Here is an 18,699-nt window from a genome sequence, read left to right on the forward strand (position 1 = left end):
TGAACAGAAGATCAGAACAGAGCATAAGGAAATCCAGGAATGGATTGAAGCAAAACAGAGAAACCGTAGCAAGACAGAGACATGCAGCTCCGCAGCCCAGGTAGAACATGACAGTTGGTTTCTTTACACACTAGAGTAGCTGTGAAACTTCGGCTCCAGAAGTCAATGGAAGAATGAAAATAATTTTGAGGATTTACACAGGAGAGCAGAAGCTGATTGTAAGCTCATTTGAGCAGGGCCCTCCTTACCATCATATCATGCAGCTCTACAGAATATGATGGCGCTATATACCGGTATATTAAAAATTATAATAATAATAATAATAAAGACTGCAGTCCATCCTTTGGGAGGATATAATGGTTTTGAAACCCCAAAAATACACAGGAGTACTATCTTAATACGAGTGAAGGCAAAGCAAAAGTTAATTTGGCAGCCTATAGCACTAACTAATTCCATCCCATATAACCACCTATGGAAAATGATGTTGGACTTACCATATCACAACGTCATCAACTGTAAGTACACCTGAGAGCAGAAATGTTCATATAAAAGGCTCGGCTCCTGGCTAAAAGCATTTGGCACAATGGCTGTCCCTTGACACAGTGCACAGGTAGCTAGTTATAAGGGGGCTTTAGCAGCAATGAGGGGATAGAGAAACCAGGATATATATAGAAAGATGCCTTTCCAAAGCTCCCACTGCATCAGGGCAATTTCTGTGAGCTACACACAGCTAGAACCTGGGCTATGGCGTCACATTGAGTGGTGATGCAGAATGTTCTCTGTTACTGTGTCCAGAGCACCCCACACATACACACACATACATACATACTACCCTGGACCAACGAGCAGCAGCAGTTCGGTTATAGACAGTCAAGGAGACAGTTGATAAGGTAGGAATACCCCACGGTGGGGGACACAGGGGGAGCACTTGCCCTTCCTTAGATTTTGTCCACAGTAATCAATCCACTGGAAAACTAACTAGGAGGAGGTGAGGAAGTCTTACTAGCAGGCTGTTAATCTGTCAAAAGGGCACATATTGTCATTTCTGTCACTTCTGTGATATATATGTTAGTTTGTATTCCCCCATTTCCACGGAGTTGGACACACCCAGTGTCTGACTGTTAGATGATAGAGGAGTCGTTCCTCCACGTGTGCACTGCGCATGCTCAGCCTAGTATGGGCGGGAGAATCTAGTGCTGGCTTCTGAAAGAGCTGCGTGTGCAAACCAAGCGGCCCCGGGTGTGCTGGGAGACTTAACAAGCAGGCAGAGTGGGCTCCATGTGCTGTTATGGCCACCTGGGAAAGAAGCCCAGCACAGATCAGTGTGGCATGGCAGAGAGTCTGCTGGAGACAGGTAACTTGATAGAAATACTATGGGAGGTAAATCTGCAAAAAGGGTGTGACAGAAATGAGAAGGGGGCAATGGGGGTTGAACGCAGGTACATTATCATTGGGTGGGTGATAAACTAATGATGAATTGCATATCTAGAATGCAAAGGGTTAAAACCCCTACTTCTGCATAATCCTTTAAAACCCAGTGTTACCTCCATTAGGGAGAAGAAATATTTCTTATAAGCTAGGTCACACCTAAACCACAATGTAAGACCATCAGGTTGCCCTCTGCCAGGCTAACCCGGTATAAAGCCAGTGAGAGTTTTGTATATAATGTAATGGCCAACAATGGAACATTCCATTCATTAGAAGGGGGATGATACACTTTGCACAAAACACGTGGGCACCAGAAAACCAAGTAAAAAGAAGATGCATTCACTATGGGTAGCTGAATCCATACCATAAGTATAGGTTAAATTGGTGCTTAGCTGTTTGCATTCATTATCATTCATTATCACTGCGCGCACTTATCCCAGAATACAATGTGGATAACTTTTCCAATAGTGTGGGAGAGCATTGTTAGAATCCATTCACTGCCATAATTGTAGCTTATATCAGTTATCGTTTATGGAAAACTGTCATGAGATTTGTGCATTTGTTTATTTGATTAGCCCGTTGTGTAAATAAAATTGCTATACCTGGTGCAACCATGTCATGTTTTGACTGGCACTCCAATGTACAAGGAGCCCCCTACACGATCAGTGTAAATGAAAGTACTTTGTAATAATGTTGAAATGCATTGTTAAGAGTAAAAAATAAATAAATAAATAATAATAATAATAATAAAAAAATATATATAATTACTTTAGAGAGAAGCTTCAGAGCTGCAGATGTAAACTAGGGGGTTAACTTTTTGATAGAGGTAAGTTAACTAGGGGAATGGGTTAACTTTTTGATAGAGGTAAGTTAACTTGGAGAATGGGTTAACGTTTTGATGGATAGAGGTAAGTAAAAGGGAGAAAAGTTGGGGAAAAGGGTTAATGTTTTTTTGGGAATGAGTTAAAGTACAAGGTAAAATGATGAGAAAACAAGAAATGAGAGAGAGTGCAGGAAATGGTTAACTGATGAGTGGAGGCGATAGGGTTATCTAGAAACAGTTCAGAAGGGAAAGGGTCAAATGGAATGTGGAAGAAAAGGTTGGTGGGAGTGAAAGAGACCAAATTTCTTTGTGCACACATTTATTTTATCAAGCCCTGGATAGGATATATATATATATATGTATATGTATGGAATATATGTATAGATATATATGTGTATATAGTATTGGCTGTGTGTCACAGCCATAGCACTGACCCCCGCTCCCGGGGCCAGGTAGCACTAGTGCCCGTCCCAGCAGCACGCTCAGGTAGCCGGCAGGGCAGGGTTGCCCTTACCTCTGCACATGCGCTTCCCCGGGTCTTCCCATTGAGCGGGAGGGGGGAGCTCCTGCAGAGCACAGCTCTCTCTCGCTGCCGCTGTCACTGCTGCTCTCTCCTCCTCTCACTGCCGGTGCTGCTGCTGCTCTCCGTGACTGCCGGGACCCGGACAGGGCTTGTGGGGGATGCTGAACGCTTGCCCTAAAGGTAATGCGAGATGCCTGTGTTTGGCTTTAATCAGGAGGGTGATGGCACTCTTCAGTGGCATGCGTTTGTTTCAGACACACAGTGGCATGTGATCTCTGGAGCTAGCCTCATTCCCTGGCTGGGGGAAGTTATTGATTGACATATTGTGTTGTCTGGCTTTGCACAGTCTCGCCTGTGTTTGCAGTACATGGGGCTGCAGCAGGACACGCGTGCTGGGGATCCGGCTACCTGTTACGTGTGACACTGGGAAGGAAAGTGTATCTTTTATCTCTCTGTCACTTGTGCATTAGCAACTCCAGAGCCACGTGTCTGGTGCAGGCATTGAGCAGAAGCATCACTTGTGTGACAGTTTAGTAATTAACCTCTGTCACTCCACCTTATCCTTATTACATTCAGCCAGCTGTAGGTGGCCGAGCACGGTGGGAGTTGCAGTCCACAGCAACTGGTGTGACAAATCTTTCCTATTCGCCAGATTCATGGGAGCAATGATTATTTCAAAGAAGCCATACTCGGCGCTGATCTTTCCTTTGTTGGCGCACCTGACTGCAAGCAGCCCTCCCCGCTAGTTTGCAGGAGCTGTCCAATTTAAAAGTCCTTGTTTGAAGAAGTGTGCTTCAGATAATTTACTGTTTTGGAACACAACTGATTTGTAAGCCTTCCAAAACACTTTGCACTCGGATAACTGGCACCTCATTGAATTATTGTGGTTGCTGCCCCCTGTCTGCCCTGATGATCTGTAACACCTGTCAGAAATCACGCACAGACTTGGCCATAACGTGGCACCGGGGGGTTTAAAAAGCTGGTCCTCAATGGCCACTGTATTTTTCCATCTCTCTCCCCCAGCCTGTTATCCCACTCTGTCCCTTTTCCCAGTCTCTTTCCGGTTCACTTTTTCCCCACTCTTTCACTTTCTAACAGACTTAACTCTTTGCCAACATCTCCTTTGTTAGCTGCTTTGTCCTGCTTTACCCTGTTAACCCTTTCCCCACCATATTTCCTCTTTACTCTGGTTTCCCCTATTTCCCTAGTCAACTATTTCCCCCTTAACTCTTAACTCTCTTACCAGCCTCTCCCCATTTGTCTTCACTTTCTTCTGTCTTCTTTATGGTTAAATGAATTAACTTCTGTACTTGGCTGTATTTTTCTTTATCTTTTCTCCCTCCCACAAAGTCATCAAAACTCTTTCTCACTCTCTAAGCCACGCTCTCCATTGTCGTCTCACTACTTTGATATTCAGAGACTTTTTGCCACTGCGTAGCTCCTATTTCCTACAGCAAATTCTGGTGAAGTAGTAGGTAAACCTTCTGTCACCAAAAAAGACCCGAACAGTTCCCTGGTGGGCCTGGTGGTGCTGGTTGGGGCACCGGCAATCATCTCTCTAGCTCAAGGTTCCTCTTGTCCTCCGAGATACTTGGGCCGCCCTGGGCCGTGATAAATGATGCATCCACCAGGGTGTCACAGAATGGTAAATGGGGCCAGTCATTCCCAGTAAGATATGACTGAAAATAATAATCCTATGTAGTTATAAGTACCAATAATCATATGCAGGACAATAGAAAGATACCCAATTATTTCATAAAAGCTTCATGCGTTGTTGGGCTTATACCTTGGCTTTCTGTAATGCCTAATTCACTCCTCCACCTGCTGATAACCTCATTAAAGGTAATGTCAGAGCGGGGTCATTGTGCCCTCAGTGACACGCTGCTGCTTCCGATCCTTTAATTGAATTATTGCATTAGTTGTAGTGATTACAACAGGAGGTCAGCATGTCTCCTCCTCCAAAGCATCCTGCGATATAACTGTTTTAACCGGAAACATGCATTTGTGTTGTTGGTATTGCAGTAAATAACAACTTTTGTATTTTCTTTAAGTGACGCCATGACCCAGTAGGATCACGATGCCTGAGTGTACGCTCAGCTTGATAGTAAACGGCTTTAGCGGTGGAAGTCTTGTGTATGTCGGGGTCATTTCTGCAGTGTTTGACATCTTCAGGATCCTTGTTTAGATCAGCTGAGTTTAAGTACCAGAAATGGGCTTTAACTCAATGGGTACTAAAGGCGTATGCAATCTGATTAGTTACATAAAAATGGCAATTTCAATCCAGAAAATAAACATATTTAAGCATGTATGTACAGTAACAGTGTGTTAAACCAAAGACTTAAATGGCGCATGTGTCCTCAATACACAAATGCCATTCTTATTGCACAAACTATGTCAATGCTGGCAACCGTAAAGAATGCATTACATATGAAAACAGGATCATTCTCTGCTGTTTTCCATTGCGGACGTGTGATTTATACATGAAAAGTATTTGCACACAAAAAAATTCTTTTAAGTTTGAAAGTTTTTCTGCAGGAACAGTTAAGATCCAAAGGAGAATTAAAAATATTTTTTGTTAGGGGGCAGCTGTCACATTGGCTCATTTTGATGGTGGTTCTAATCAGAGCAAACACTTTTTCATGCGCAGCCCGGTAGGAGGGAACTCTGTATTGGAGAATATATATGGTGTAAACATAGCTTTATAATTATCATTATTACTGCGTGCATTCAGGCAACCCTACTAAAAACCCAAGCATTATTGATAAGTATGTTCAAAACACGTAATACATAGGATATCATATAAAGTGTGTACGCTGGAAGTAAAGGTATTTTATAGATGCTGTTGCAAGGTGGTAAATTCCCCGCCAATCAGCAATTAAGGTGGATTTAGTTAAAATATCGATATTGGGTACGTGACAAACTATTTACCAATATTTTGTCTCTGGTAGTGAAGTGGTTAAGGCATAATAACATTGAGCTATTATGTGAGGTGTAATCAGGGGATGATAGGGATGGAGGAAGACAAGTCTGTAAACGTAACTGGGTTTTGTGGCCGGGTGATGCCGATGCCCGAGTTCAGATAATGTTTGCTCATGGTTAGTTGGCTGGTGTCTGCTGAATAATTGTGCCCATCAACTACTACTAGCCCACGGTGTTACATCAAGGAGCTGTTTTCTTTGTATTTGGTTTATTTTGCGTGCGATGGTTAAGCAGCCAATCAGTTCCAAGATGAATGAAATTGGTGATTCAAAGACTAAAGGCCATTCAGCCGATGTACTCTCCAATCTAACTCTGTATCAGTAAACCTGTTTTAAATACTACATTCTATAAAATACATGTATGTAACATATCTTGTAGCAGTAATATGTAATGCTTTAATAGTCTGCCACTTAGTATAGACCTTGAGTTCTCATTATTTGCTTCAAAATTGACATAAGCGTTTGGTTCGTTGAATCTTATTTGGCATCAGGAGGCTTGAATTGATCCCAATCTAGAAGAGATAGGTTGTTAATCGACATGACAGAAGAAATTGGAAAACAGCCCATTTGAGGTACGCAGTAATGACATATTGTTGATTTGCTTCATCAGGAGACATTATGGTGAAATTAGGAGGCACGTCCTTTACTAGGATTTGTGTTTGGGGGTTTATGATTTATTTCCCGGTTCTGGAGTATTTTCTCCTTTACACAGACCTGATCACCGGCGTCATCTGATTTGTGTAAAAGAAATCTCAGAAGAGCCCGAAATTCACTCTAACAGCGGATCGCTCCCTAGACTCTACAGATAGAGCTTTACAGGGACAAGCGTTCTGGCGCTTATGACACCAGTTTCAGGCTGTATTCTAAATCCGCACGCTGACTTCAGATAATGCTGTTTACTATTGAGAAAAGGCACTATGATACAGAATGATAGCTACTTGAAAAAGACTGATACGTTGGTTATTTATCATCGAGTGGTTTCACTTTTAAGGGCCACTTTCTGCCATCCACAATCATGATTACCTCGATACCATTAACAATTGTATTGGGTAGAGAAAATACTGCGTTTACATAGGCAACGGGGGAGACATGGTACAGGATGACATGGCTGTGAAGTGGAACAAGCGGGAGGTCATATCAACAACATTTCCCCGCAAGCCCCAGAAAGCCTGTTTAACACAATAATGCAAAAAAATAATTACTGGCTTTATTGCAAATGATTTGCCCAACGCTGCCCCGGTGCGTTTCAGTCTGGCGGCTGCGCTAACGTACAGCATCATTCGCACACCCGGGAACTTCTGGGCTCCGGCTACCTGGAGCCTTCCCTTGCGGGACGCGGCCAGGACTGATGTCTTGAACCGACAGATTCCTCCGCCAATCTCCGGGTCAAACCAGGAGAGTTCCCCAGTATGGTCATTCGCATTGGGACTGCAAGTGTTCACCCCTCCGATGAAGCGAAACACTAAACGTCTTTTAAGCAGTATTCTACTAGAAGCCTCCATACCCCCAGGGAGGCATACAATGATTTGCGCAAGATCCAGACTCCATCTATGTTATCATGCAATCCCAATCTTAGGCTTTCCTCGAATTCACCTTAGTTTTATTAATAATTCACCCATCTAGTTATGTAGAAACAAGGTGAATATGCATGGTGTTCATGTCAAGGTAACCATCCATCCCTTTTTCTGATGTATGATGTTTATCAGCACAAAACCCCAGGGGTGCCTTGCTACATTTCTACATTATCTGCCTTATCTGTTTGCGCGGAGCAATGCTGTCCATTAGTATGTATTTTCAATGGGAACGACTACTTTTATTTGATTATAAACATACAAAAGCGTACGACGATTCTTCTAAAACTATTATTATTATTATAGTGCTAAATATCAAGGATTTTAACTACTACTGATTTTTATATCTTTGTGTTTTTTGTGCATTTCTATTAGCATTAACGTAAAAAGCCAGCGTTGCTGAATCCATACGTCGGTCAAACGAAGTTTCAATGAACCTTTAAACAGAATTAAATGAATTGTGTAACTGCTGAACAATGCTAAAGTACTGTTTTGCGGCAATAAAATAATCAGCTAAAAATAGAGAAAAGTGTTATAACGAGAAAATTAAGGGCTTAAAGGATCGTCTGTAATGAACATAAAGCAATTGATGGTATGATAGAGTAATTATTTTCGTATTTACATCATTAACGATTGTAATTTAACGTTAATGTCTTGGTATTTTATGCGTTCTCATTTGCAGACAAAAGCACATCTGAGACATCATCAGGGACTAATTTGGTGATATAAAAGTCATGAACAGAAACACTAAACTATGCTCAGAACTCTGACAACCACGGTGCCGCAGAATAACCTCATTTTCTGTTTATTATCTGTCTTTATAATCCTGTTTACCATCGTTTGAATTAATGAGTAAATAAAATGTATGCAGGATTCTTTTCCAACTTAACGTTCCGTTGTAAGTGTTAACAGTCTCAGCCTGGAAAAGAAAAAGAAAAAAAAAAGCAAAGAAAACAACACAAGTACAACAAACATCTTTGTAGATGAACCAAAACGATATGAAATATCCCTTTAATAATATCTTTGCATAGACAAAACAAATCAGATGAGCTTTAGGCAGACCCTGTTTAAGCCCTTTGAAGACTTTCTTTTTTGTCTGGGAGGCATGCATTGCTCTCGATGTAGAAGAATCCAGTGAATCCCTTTTGCTCATTTGGGAGCTGAGAATATGTTTGTTATGCAATGAAAGGAAAGGCGGATGAATTGTGCAGGGAAAAGAGGATCAAATCATCACAGATCAAAAATGGTAATTTATCTACATTTTTGGTTTATCCTAATCCGATTGTGTCACGTGGGGCAGTAGATCAGTTCAGAAGTAGTGCGAAGCCAGCGTTGCTTAAACTGTAAGATTGACGTGGACTGTAATAAGTGCTTTTTCTCATCGCGGGCTGGGTAAATGCAGTATATTCGACGTCTTTCAAGATTAAGACGTTTGTATATTTAGAAGCATGCAAAATTAATCTGAACAAGGCTTTTTGGTTATTCAGCGATATCATTTTTTTTTACATGGTGTGTTTATGTAAAAATTATTAAGATTATGTTCACAATACTGACAATATATTTGTTTCCTAACCATAATAAAGGGATTAAATAGGCGGGTATTAGTGATCTAGAAGCCGGATCACCATAGAGTATTTAATGGAGTATGCGCTTTTAATTTAGAATTGTAACGCTATTCCCTATACAGCTACGTTGGATAAAACAGCGCGTGATAGAAGTCGCTTCCCTTTTAAAACATATCTACTATAGCTGCATGTTCGTCGTGGATGCTTACGTTCATCGTGGACGATTACAAAAGTAGTTCCTGACAAGAGACCCTGTGACAAGAAGGCTAAAATTAAGAATAATTTATAGAATTTCATATTTCTTACATAGTACAAAAAAAATTAAAAATAAAATGTGACAATAATAATAATAATAGAAATAAAAATTAATAATTCAGCCCAAAAGAAATACTAAATATTTGTATAGTTTGTAAACATGGTTTTTAAAAATATAGGAAATTAACCCTTTCAGCAGGAGCACAAGCTTTAGGGAGAATATGTCTTCTCGGTAATTATATTAGGTTTATGCTTAGAGGAATGACGCCCAAGGTGAATTATGACCTCTTTTCTTATAGCAAGTAAATTTGTTATTGATTTCATATTTTTTTTCTGCGGCTGTGAGACGATGATGCACGGAACACAATTTTTACTTTTCCCATATTAAGAGAAATACATATTTAGCAAAAGTATTCTTTACAATAACATAAATATTTAATGAGACATTTGAACAATAAAATTAGACTAGGAAAATGCGGACTTTTTTTTTTTTTTTTAAACTTTTCAGAGATGTTGTGAATCTGAATACCAAATATGCCACAAAATACTCTCATACAAGTTTGTGCGGCATTTGCTCCCTCAAAGAATTGCTTAAAAATCACTTTCGTTCCAACTAGGTGGCAACTGATATATTAAGTAGTCATGGTTTCCTGGCTCTTTGTGAATCTTTAATGCTTATGGGGCAAAAGTCTACAACAGAACAGAGACATCTTGACTGCCTTTTACCAGAACAGAAATTGGTGTGCTGAATTGGCTTTTATTTATTTAACATACACATGGAATTTCTCTAGACATAAGGGGTGAAAGAAACAATGTTTCTGCCCCACGCAGTCTTTATTTAAGACGAAAGCCATCCTGCGTGTCTCCTCTACAGTACTACCTGCCCTGAATGAGACATGACCAGGAGACAAATGAATCCATGTGTTTTTAATAATTGACTCTATAAAAATCATTGTCTGGAGGAAAAATATTCTGCGTTGTCACCATTCTTTCATAGACTTTCATAATTCTGCGTTTCAGTGTCCAGGTGGTTAGGACTGAGCTGCTGTATTGCTTATCACAAAGTGATCATTTTTGCAGGACAATGACCATTTTTTGTTGCCACTGTCCCACTGTCTCTGGTAGCCGCCTACAGTCCCACCATGTTTCTGATATAAGGGAACACAATAACAGTATTCCGTATGGTAATTAAAAAAAGTGAAGAACCTGAGGTAAAGTGTGAGTATTTGTTGAACTATTATAGTATACATATCAAATGGCTTTGACTGAAAAAACAATAATAAATGCCAATAAGTGACTGGGGTTCTTCTGATCAATGAGCATGCCATTATTGTTTCTTTCGCTGGAGATATCAGACCTTGTTTTTGAGGAGGCGGCAATTCTTCCTGTACGTCACGTGTGCTTTTGCTGTGTTGGATAAAGATGATTTCTGATTTTAATACAAAACAAAATTAAGACACCTATAAGAATGGAAAGCTGCTTCATACCCTGTCCTCCGTATGTTTCTTGCCCATCGATGAGCCCAATGAAGGTCGAAACGTTTGAATGGCGTTTGTTGGCTCCCTCGAGGTTGCCTCACATTTTGGTTCTGGACGGCCCATGGGGCGGAATGAGACTGATATGATGACGATGGAGATTTTTCCCCTTCAAGAGAGCTGAAACTCAAGGCTCCCAAGCGAGGACACACCGTAGGGCAGGCTATAACGTGGCGGGTAGTTCTTGGTTGAGCGTCTCGTATATGTTTCGTATGGTTTCTGAATCTGCCTTGTCGGTACCAGTAGACTAGCTTGTTAAGCTTTTCCGTAGCCGTCAGACAGGGTAGACACTTGTCTAGAATGGTTTTGGCGGGACACAGCTGACCGTGTAGTAGCCAAAACCCTTTTGATTTGTCACTCTGCACTATGTAAGGATGCAAGAGCGGGTGTACAAGGAAACTGGAAACGGGGGAACATTGTCTCTGAAACTTTGCCCTCACCTGACCATTGAGAAGTTATATGGCAGAAAGTGGCCTGCGAGTTGAAGACGTGAAGCATTGAGAATGAAAGGGCAATCAAATGGTAGTGAGATGAAGAGAGATTAGGATTTTGCCTTAACGTTTTGTTTCTGTACGAAACCATTATCTGCCTTTTAAGAAACCTTCAAAGCAAATATGGTTATTTCTGGGAAGGGGCATTTATCAGCCCTAAGAAGGATAAAAAAGGCCTGAATTCAGCAGAGTAACTGGCAAAAGCAGCTTTTATTTTATGTAGAGCCATGAAAAAACCAAACCAAAGAAACACGTTTCTTTCAACCAGTGCTGTTTTTTGTTTGATAAATGTGCAAGAGGAATTTCCATGCCTTGTGCTTGTTTGAAATAAATTGCTTATAGCAGTCACATAAGGAAAGTTATGGGGGTTTGCTAAACGAATATTCACCTGATTGTAAGCTTGTTTGAGCCGGGCCCTCCTCACCTTTTGTTTCCGTAAGTCGAATTGCTATGTTATATACTGCTTGTTATGTCCTGTCTACCCATTGTACAGCGCTACGGAAAACGATGGCGCTATATAAAACAATAAATAAAAATAATATATAAAGGTGATAAAATAAAATAATCCGTGTATGCGTGAGAATGTACTGTATCCCAAAAATGTCTGTCTCTTGGACTAAATAAGTTTATGGATATGCCTCTTGTTTTGCTTACTAAGGTAATCATATTGGTTCCTGAAAATAGCAAAAATAGAGCTTTTAAAAAAACTTCTGAAGGTTGTCGTAGATAAGGATTTTATATGTTATTTAATAAGTTATGTGTGTTATTTTCATTTAGGGAAATAGACTTTGGTGTTTCTATGTCTTCTTGGTTTTAATACCCTTTTCTACCTCCATATTTACTATATAGGACACTCTGCTTCATGGTAGTTTTTACAAAATATCCCCCAAACATGTTATTTTTCTTATTTAAATGCCTGCACCCAGTTCGGTGTATTCCAGTGTCACTGCCACATAAAGAAATATAATAAATATAAATAATAAGTAGAAATATATAATAAATATGATTTTCCACATTCCTTGTTTTGCATGTACGCTCGTCTTCTGTTATGCGTCGGAGGGGTAGATGTCTTGCTGTAACTGTGCTAATCTCTTAACAGAAACGGCCTCCGAGACACTATTGAACTGTCAGCCTGAATCAGGCATAATGGATCTCCATGAGAACTCTATCGTGTGTTCTGTCTGCCGCAACCCCGGGTCACCATGTTAAGCGTGACTTCTATCCACACACCGTGCACAAGACACATGCACACAAGATGCTTTATCTGCTAAATTAAAGCGGGAAGAGCTACCATAAAACGATAATAGACCTAAAATAGTATGGCCATGTATTAAAGGTGAAAGGGAAAACCCCCCTCATCTGTCATGGCACACATCCAGAAACCTGCACGGCACTATGCGCTGTTTTGGTGTAGAGCTGATATAATAGAGATAATAGACAAAATGCGAGCATGATGCTCTTTCTAGCGTTACGATATTTTATGCCGTCTATGTAAGTGTGTTGTCTGTACTGGTTCTTACATTTTTCTTTTGATACTTTTTGAGAAATTGATCTTTTGAAGTCAAGAACGAATTTTTCCCCCTGATGGCAGAATTCGAAGTAGCTTAATTAGGGGTTTTTTTGCCTTTTTTTGGATCAATAGTAGGAAAGTTACTTAGAAGGTTTGAACTTGATGGACTTAGGTCTTTTTTCAACCTTATGTACTATGTAAAATTGTTATTTGATTTATCACGTAAAAGAAGAAACCTATGTAGAAATGCATGTACAAAGGAGACATTGAGTTAACAACCAATGTGGTGTTTTAATGAGCCATATTATTATTATTTATTATTATTAATAATGCATTTAAGGACATTTGGATTAGTCCATGCATTAAGGATTCTTTATTTAGTAAATAGTGTGTCTTCTACAAGGGACAGCAAAATGTGGATGAACGATTACAATCAAACTCATTAAAAGAGGTGGCAGCTACATATGTATCTGTGTGCCTCTGCTCCCCGAGTGACTAGGCTATTCCTTTCTGTGCGTATAGAGAGGTCAACGTGATCATTAATAAATAGTTAAATCCATTAGGTGAAATCTAATTTGGCTGCAGTTTCACAGACTACCAAATTATAGTTAATTTACCCATTTAACTGCTAAAAGAATATACATCAATAAATAACCATATAGTCAATTGTTTTCCCGGCAGCTATATGGTAGTCATAAGCTATTTCTTACTTGAAGTTTTTGACCCCAAACGTATTATTTTCTTTTCTGCTGAAAAAAGTATTAAACTTTTAAGCAACAGACCCCCATGTCAGCGTGGCAACTAGAGAATGCATGCTGGCGCCTAGAGATTCCCCTGCTGGATACACGTACTGGCTCTAGTAATTCATATCTCTGTCAATGGCACCGAGCTGTTTTATGTGTCCAGCTGATGGCTCCATGAAGAGGTGGCTTTTCCTTCCTAGGAGATGCTGCGGTCATGTGACCCTATGTCACATGACCCGCATCAGTAGAAAGGCAGCTCCTGACCCCTGTGTTTTGTGGCCGGCTCCTGCATGTGAAGGAAATGTTTAGAGTCCTGTGATAAGAAAAGGTAGTAAAAAATCAGTATTTAGACAAGTATTCAGGAAGCGTGTGAGCTCCTAAACAGTTTAGGTTATAACAGTCTGACTCTTAATTTTAAAACTAACCGTTAATTGTAACAATGCAGTCCGTCTGTCTCACCTATTTCAGAGACCCTCATGGATCAGCATATAGTCTTTGTGAGAAAACAGTAGGCTTGAGTAGGACTTTAACTTGCTGGAAGTTGTATGACCGTGAAAGAGCAAAAAAAAATCAATAAGTGTTTTTATGTTAAATTCTATTTATATGTAGACTTTATACTGTAAATTGTATGAATGTATATTATATTTATTTTCAAAGGCTTTGTATCTTTCTCTGTTCTTTTGACCGGATTTTCTCTTACAAATTAGATTTTCTGTCCTATTGACATCTTTGTATTAGTAGAAAAGTGCTCCAAGGAGTATTGGAAAAAGAGGGGGAAAGATGGGAAAATCACCAGTATGTATCACACTGTAGATGGCCATCTAGAGGATTTAGATTATTGGGTTTGTCTTGTTTTGTCCTCTTGGTAATTAAATTATGTCTAGAACATTATTGTCCTCTCCCTGATTTATACGTCTTTTTAAAATAGGATTTTTTTTTGCTTTGTGCTGAGAACAAACACATGATGGCAACTTTAGACTGACTTTTAACCCCTTTGAGTGTCAGAGACAACAGGAATGACCATGTTTCGGGGATTATCATTACATATATATTACATATACTTGAGCTAGGAGGTTGCAAATCTGTAATTGGCGTTGAATGTGAGCACGACATAAGCCAACAAATGTATTACGTTTCTGCGTGGATAATGTCTGGCTGTGAATGGAGCAACATACCTCAGAACAGTTCTCACCAGTATAGTAATGATAAACAAGGCACATTTCTTGAAAAACACTAAATATTGTTTTTATTAATATATTCTATACTCATCTGTACAATAATATATTTTTATACATGCTTAGTGATGCTTGATATTTTTTATGTAGTGATTGGTATTTAAAAATATATCTATATATAATTAGCTACCTTGTTTCCTGTGTGCAACGAAGTACCTCCTCAGGTGGTACATTTGGGATTATTTCTATAATAGCTCCCACGAAGAACTGTCCGTTCTATGGCTGGGTTACGTGTGAGTCTTTGATTGTTCCCGTCAAACACCAAAGAATATGGACAAGGAGACAATCAAGTTTGGTGATAAACCCAATCCATTCTATATTCTTTCATGCTAGATTAGGATCATTCCTGCACGTAGCCGCTAGGGGAAAATGAATTGAGCGCACATGCATGTAAGAATCATCTTACTGTAAGACGAGTGTCTGTGAGCGGTGAATAAAAATACATTAGCTTGATCATGCCTTTTTATAAAGTTCTGGACAGTCAAGAGCTTCTCGTACCCAGCATGTCCTTACGCACCCGGTCATTCACCTTATCTTCATGTACCAACCCACATCAAAGATCAAATCCCAGAAGCAGTAGAGAGGTGCATCTGGTGAATAGTGAAGTGAAGCATTGGTACATCAAAGGGGCTTTGTGCCAGGTGTGTCAAAATCTTGCTTCGCTACTAATATGTGCTGCATGAAGCCTCTGTGTCATTAGAAGAAAACTCGTATAGCCCCCTCCACAAAACAGGCTTATTATTCCATTGTGGCAAGACTTTTGCAGCGCTCATTGTAAATGAATTAATAGTCCTGTCGGAGATTGTAGAGAAAGAGGTGTTGCATCAAAGGATTAGCATTAGTTGGTATAAATATTGTATACTCAGACTCTAATTTGAAATGTAATTACACGGTAAAGTTGATGATAACTTGAGTCATTTTCATGCCGCCTTAATGTGGATTACTGTAACATTTTCTGTTTCTAAGAAAAAAAAGCATCACATTTTTCTAAATGAAAATATGCAGAAAAAAAGAAAGGAATTCATTAGAACGGTTTCTCGCTATGACATAGAATAAAATGTCATTTAAATGTGTGGAATGCATAAACAATGAGTACTAACAGTTTAGATTTGTAAAGGTTTTGATAGACACGGAGCTGGACAGGTTTATGGTGATTTGTGACCCTGAATTTGACAGACAATGGCTCTCATCGAATTAATCACTCTACTTCACACATGCCTAGAATCACACAAGATCATTGACACATATGGCCTGAATAACAGACATATATGGTCATATAAGTGTTCAATGAAGCATAAAATCTACATGAAAAATATTTAGGGGCAAATTATATTACACCGGAAGCTGATTTTGCAAAAGCCAATTCCTGAAACTGTTCTCTAAAGTTAAATTACTAACCCCGGTTTTACACTGGAGTTATATCTATCAACAGGAAATAATACATTTGGAACTGTTCCTACACCAATATCATTCAGGGCCAGACTGGCAATAGTTGGGTGGCCCTGTTGGCCGCTGTTGGTGACCTAAATGTCGCTGGGCATATCTAGTCGCACTTGCCAGATGGCCAGTCCTCATGGTCCTCATGTCATTGTTTCCATGTTCCTGTTGTACAGACTAGGTCTCGGAAATAGGTAATGGGCACCTACTAGCTATAAAGCAACTTAATTCCTATAAGATCCACCCCCCCCCCCGTTTTATTAAAGTAGATCGTATAGGAGACGTAATAGGGAAAACTGATATAGTCCATGACACGATGGAGTCTTTGGACAAAGTTAATACCTTTTTATTGGACCAACCCAGAAAAAACGTAGAGCCACAAAAGTTTTTTGGGACGTCTCGTCTTTAGCTGAAGACGGGATCTCTGCGCTCTCAAAGGCTTATGAGACTCTATATTATTTTCCTGTGTTAGCTCCATAAATGTAGCAACATTGCCTATAGGAGACCTATAAGGAATCAGCATACAAGATAGACCAGCCTATTAACATTTATTTTCATTCATACTATTATTATGTCATAAGTCTTAGCCTACACGATAAAAACATTTACTTAGGAAGTACATTGGCATGCTTCATTCATTCCCAGAACAAATTGTGGTTTAATGGATTTAAAGTTGGCAGAATCCTCATCTCAACCCAGTAGGGTTATTTCTGAAAGACGGAAATGGTTGACTTCAATCTTGGCTGTTACCAAGTATTGTGTAGACTTATCTCAGAAGCTTTCAATGGATTTGAAAAGTATGGCACGTCATTTGTCCTTTTAAAAACCCCAGATCTACATTTCTATCTTTTAACTCATCCCTCTCCCTGTCCGTTTCTTGCTATCCCCACCCCCGCCTTCTTTTAAGACAATACAGTCATTTCCTAAGTTTTCCTTTCTGGTCACGCTTTCACAAAACAGCTGTGCCTTTCTTATATACAAATCTTTACGGACCCTCCAGAACATAAATGCTGATTTCCAGCATCGTGACAGAGAATACATTTACATTCCAAAATGATCTGATTGCTGTAACTCTTGTGTTCTGGCCAAGAGATTGGAAAAAGTAACAAAACAGTAGAGTAACTTATAACTTCTATACCCTGGACAGAGTTTGTGAACAGCGTCCCTTCCCAAACTCATATGCAATGTTCATTGTTGCCTACTGTCACAAATTTCTCTAAGCAATCCCGACAGTTAGAGCTAACCTGTCAACCATTCTTAATCTTTACAAGGGTATGACCTTCTCATTCTTCACTGTTTGTCTTATGTTTATGACTCTTATTAGTTCTTGTATTCCCTCACTGTAACAGATCCAAGAAATCGGTTAACCCTTTATAAATGAAATGTAACAATAATTACAATAATATAATGCAATTTTAGATTAATAGTAGGAGTATAGAATTCAAGTTTTTTTGTGAAGCGCATAGTTTCCCAGCCTGACAGTTCTCCTGTATAAACAGGTTAAATGATGAAGCAATACCAATTTATATATTGTCAAGAGTAATAAATGCATGCGCACCACCATCAATAACCCTTGTATTCCACATCAGCCGTGTCCTTCACTCTACATTGCAGCTGAAGTGTGAAATAAATCAGGGTTCCTGACTAAGGTTCACGCTACTCAAAAAATCTTACATGTTTCATTAAAAAGTGTCGTTCCACTTACCTTGCAGAATTCAATACTGTTATAGCTAAATGTAACATATAGTAGATCAATGCTTCAAATAATTCTTAATCCAAAAAATCACGTCCGTAGTACTTTAATTGTCATAGGATGTAAAACCAGACACTCATAGGCACGCCGTGGAAAACACTTATTGAAATTGTGTGTTTCAGAGTAAAATAACAGATGTTTTTGCCAAACACACACGAGAGCATGTGATATGTTCTATCTGTGACAGCACCTTTAAGGGATGTCTTATCACATTGCCTCAGTCTACATTTTACAGTATATTGTACTGCACACTAACTAAAGCAATTTCACTTTCTTTAGAAATGTATGCACTGTTTTGTGTTTATTCACCTACACGTAGAGCAACAGAGTTGGTAGAGGAGTTTGCAGGATCTCAGTCTTCACTATAGGTTATTAAGGTGATTTTCTGCTGCAGGAAGAGCTTGGATGTGCTCTGTAATGTGTAGTAAATATTGCATATTCAATTATACATTACGCTGGGCCAGCTTAGTTCTTCTTGCTGTTGAAACACATCAGTGTCGGCCCTTTGTAGTGAATAGCGAAGTGAGCGATTTGAAACCACAACTGTCTTACAACCACCCGTTACTACTCCCATTTGGTGAATTAACCCCTCTGTGTAAATTAGGGGATCAGGTATTTTAGTTATCACCTCCCTTCTCCCTTTTTACTTATATCTGTGATATTGTTAAAGGGACACTCCAGCCATCACATGAACTTTCATGCACAAGATAGCTGCTTGGTTTATTTACATTTATTTGTTGGATGCAAACGCATGGGGGGATTCAGAACCCCCCCTCATGCATTTGCCCCCCCCTTCAGCTAAATTCTTTGCAAGAGATGTGTTCGACTGAACACATCTCCCTGCACATGATA

At 39.5% G+C, this 18,699-nt stretch overlaps 1 protein-coding gene across 1 annotated transcript in view; it reads left to right on the forward strand.

Annotated features, from left to right (window-relative positions):
- The first annotated feature begins 2,872 nt into the window (after window positions 1-2,872).
- Window positions 2,873-18,699, forward strand: part of RARB (retinoic acid receptor beta) — a 264,320-nt gene continuing 248,493 nt past the window's right edge. Inside the window, exon 1 of the mRNA XM_053466648.1 lies at window positions 2,873-2,954. The gene's annotated coding sequence lies outside the window, so the exon portion shown is untranslated. The remainder of the gene's footprint in view (window positions 2,955-18,699) is intronic.

The sequence above is a fragment of the Spea bombifrons genome, chromosome 5, assembly GCF_027358695.1.
Source record: "Spea bombifrons isolate aSpeBom1 chromosome 5, aSpeBom1.2.pri, whole genome shotgun sequence".
Taxonomy (NCBI): domain Eukaryota; kingdom Metazoa; phylum Chordata; class Amphibia; order Anura; family Pelobatidae; genus Spea; species Spea bombifrons.